The sequence below is a fragment of the Hevea brasiliensis genome, chromosome 1 (genome assembly GCF_030052815.1).
Source record: "Hevea brasiliensis isolate MT/VB/25A 57/8 chromosome 1, ASM3005281v1, whole genome shotgun sequence".
In the NCBI taxonomy this organism is placed as follows: Eukaryota; Viridiplantae; Streptophyta; class Magnoliopsida; order Malpighiales; family Euphorbiaceae; genus Hevea; species Hevea brasiliensis.
Window position 1 is genome coordinate 97,538,675 of NC_079493.1, and position 3,943 is coordinate 97,542,617.

Consider the following 3,943-nt stretch of genomic DNA (forward strand, 5'->3'; position numbering starts at 1 on the left):
ATAGCAAATTCGACTTTCCTTTCTGGTGGTAAACCAAGCAATTCTTCAGGAAATACATCTGGGAAGTCTCTTACTGTGGGTATGTCACACAGATTTGGCTTAGCCTGCCTAGTATCCACCACATGTGCTAGGTAGGCTTCATAGCCTTTTCTCATCATTCTTTTTGCAACTGTGGCTGAGATGACATTGGACAAGAAATCTGTCCTTTCCCCCACAACTGTGATCTCATCATCCCCAGGAGTTTTCAAAGAAATTCTCTTCAATTTGCAATCAACTATTGCCTGATGACGTGACAACCAGTCCATTCCCAAAATCACGTCAAACTCATGTAAAGGCAACTCAATCAGGTCTGCCAAGAATTCATACCCCTGAATCCTTAATGGGCAACCCTTGTACACTTTGTTCACTACCACACTGTGGCCCAATGGATTAGTGACCAGAATGTCTTGGTCACTCTCCCCTACTAGTATCCCCCTTTCTCCGGGTAAGTTGATGCAGATGTATGAATGAGTGGATCCTGGATCCACTAATGCATGTATAGATGTATTGTAGAGGGAGAACGTACCCCTGATGACGTCCGGGGCATCTTGCTTCTCCTGAGCTCTAATGGCATAGGCTCGCAGTGGTCCGTTATCCGCCTCTCTGCCGCTCGATGCGAGCCTCTGTGATGGTCCCACTACGTCGATTTGCGATTTCCTACCCCTTTGTGGTGCAGAGCAGTGTCTGCGCTTGTGTTGGAGCAACAGTAGTAGTTCTGCGTGACGGTTCTTCAATCGATGCTCGTCGACCGACACCTTAAGCAGCATCGCCACTCTCCAACACTTCTTATGCCATTTCGCACAATGTGGACATGCAGAAGATGCCGGGCTGGTCCTGAACCCCATCCCTGGAGAGCTGCCCACTGATGGTGTGGACTGACCTCTCCTAGGGGTAAACTATGGTCTGGGCCCCTGAGACTGACCCTGACCTTGTGGCTGACCTGAACTCTATGCAAGTGGACCCTTGAACTTCTTCCCAGGTGCAGGAGATGAACTAGACTGACCCGGGCCCCTCTTCTGCTGTCTCTCTCTTCTGGTCTGCTCACTTATTCTTACCTTTTCAACCTTTATTGCAGCTTCCACTAACTTGGTGAAGTCTGTGATTCCCAAGGCAGTGATCATGATCTTTATATTGTCATTTAATCCTTTTTCAAATCTCTTACACCTTTCGGCCTCATTAGGAACTATCTCCCTCCCATAGCGGCTCAATCTGACGAATTTCTTCTCATACTCGGCCACTGACAATTGTCTCTGCCTCAGATTAATGAACTCTCTTCTTCTCTCTTCCAGGTATACACTACCCACATATTTCTTCTTAAATTCGGAGAGGAAGAAGTCCCAAGTTACTATTTTTGGCTGTACTTCACTGGACACAGTATCCCACCATTCATATGCATCGTCTTGCTGCAAAGATACAGAAGCTTTTAAATTTTGCTCTGGGGTGCAATGGAGTTGTTTTAAAATTCTGCCTGTTCTGTTCAACCAATTGTCGGCTGCAACAGAATCATCTTCTCTCTTGCCAAAGAAGTCCACTGCTCCAAACTTTCTCAATTTTTCCAGGTGTGATTTTGATTGTGGAGGTGGTGGTGGTGGTGGAGCTGGCATTACTCCAGCCATTTGTCTGAAGAATTCGGCCATTTGCTGGAACATGGCCTGTGGAGGCTGAGCAGGCTCTGCTTGAGCTGGCGGAGCAGGTTCTCCCATACCCCCAGTCTCAGCTGCTGCAGGTGGAGCATGACTCTCCACTTCCTCCTCAACTGCTCTCTGTGATGTAGGGTCCATATCCTATTCAAAATAAGAAAGACAAACAGATCTGCATTAGTGTCACCTCGACTCTTACAAATGCAATGCATGGTATGGACTCAATCTAGGCCCAGAAACGTCTAAACCATGCTCTGATACCACTAAATGTGACACCCCTTACCCGTGTACAGTATATCCGAGTAAGCAATGTCACACGGTGTATCGGCACCCTCTATTTTAATTTAATCAATTTTTGTCACAGTTTTGAATATAACTTGTGAAATATAATATATTTGAGCCATTTGTCTAAATTATAATTTATTTGAGGTTCCGAACATTTTATAGAAAATCCGGCAGAGTACCGACTAAAAATGGAGAAAATAAATTTCTTCTGAACTCAAAAACACTTCCAATAATCGTATTCAATCATTCTCAAACTCCAATGTCATCACAAACTCAATATTTTTCAACAACATTTCTCAATCAATCATTTCTCAGGGTACTCATATATAAGCAATGAATAAATACTCAGATTTTTCCATACATAACCACAAATCTTTATTATTTACATGAACATCAAAATACATTACATAAGTTTCATTTACACAAAGGAAAATAAAAATTGGTTACAAAATACCAAAATGAAGCCTAGTGTCCTACCAATGCACTGTGGAAGGTGAGGTGACACGGACACTGTGCAGAGCTGCAGGATGGACTCACCCGATCTGGTTCACTGGGCTCACGATCAGTATCTCCAGAACCTACGTGTGGCAAAAGCAACGCGCTAAGCAATGATGCTTAGTGGTGCAATAATAAAATAAAAGAAAATAGCAGAAAATAAATATGTATTTAATGTATATGTCTTATTTGTTTTGTATCTGTTATATTCATTTATTTCTTTAACTTTGTCCATTTTCATTCATTTAGTTGCCCAAGTAACCTATACTGAATGACTGGACTGGATAAACGGGTAAACTGGCACTGGGTATCTAGTACCTCGGGCCTTCACACCATCGGTCACATATGCATCTCCCGGTGTGCAACGGAACAGCTAACAAGCTGTAAATAATATTAGGCACGAGGCCAAGTCTTAACACAATATCAAAATGGCTAAAAGCCATAAAATCACAGAATGGCATGTGCAGTACTGCTAACTGAACCCTATTGGCATGCCAAACTATCCAAACCAATCTTGTTAGGTATACTAGGGCATTTGATACTTTTAAATTCTTCAATTTTTGAATTTCAAGTTTTGGTGTCACTATTCACCTCATTGGTCAACAAAAATGTTGAGTTTTGGATAGAAAATAGGTACATTGGTTTTGACACTCCCAACATACCACATTTTGCATTGAAAACTTGTTGGCATTAAGCATTAATACCATTTCTAAGCTTAAACCAAGGGAAGCAAAATTTTCAGTTTTTGTAACCCAAATTTACTGTTCTATTAGGCACTGTTGCAGTGGGAATTTGAGGAAATGGTAAACATGAAAGTTGTTCCTTATTTTCTCTAGTTGAATTTCTTTTTTTGAATCACTCCATTTGGAGTTTTGTAGCTCCAGATATGGTCCAAAAACCACAGCTGGCCGGATGGCAAAACTGAAGAATTGACCATATCTACAGTGCAGTGAACAGTGACTTCCACTGCCTTGTTGGATGGGTTCTGGCCATAATTTGGGGTAGGTTCCTTCATGAAAGTTGTTTGCCTATGTCTTAACTTGTTGCTGTAAAAATTGCAGGTTAATTGACCATTTCTATAGTGAGTTATGGCCAAATGAACGGTTACTATTCATTTGGTCATTCTGCAGATTCTGGTTGCAGGGTATCCGGATTGGGGCCAATTTTTGGTCCACTTGATTTGGTCTTTTGGACATGGTTTCTTCAGAAAAATTGTGCCATTATAAGTTTAGTTTCATATCCAATTGGCCAAACACCAATTGGACCTACACAGCCAAAGATATGGCAGTCCAAACAGGCTGGACTCACAGCCTCATTGCTGCTGTCACTAGGCAGCCTACCAATTGGGTTTGTAACACTTTAGTTCACTTCAAATTATGATTAACTTGCCTCAAATGGTCACTAATTGACCATTAGAATGTTCACTAATCACATCATAAGCCAAGTCAAATTTTCACTCCCTAAACCCTAATTTCCTTTAAGAA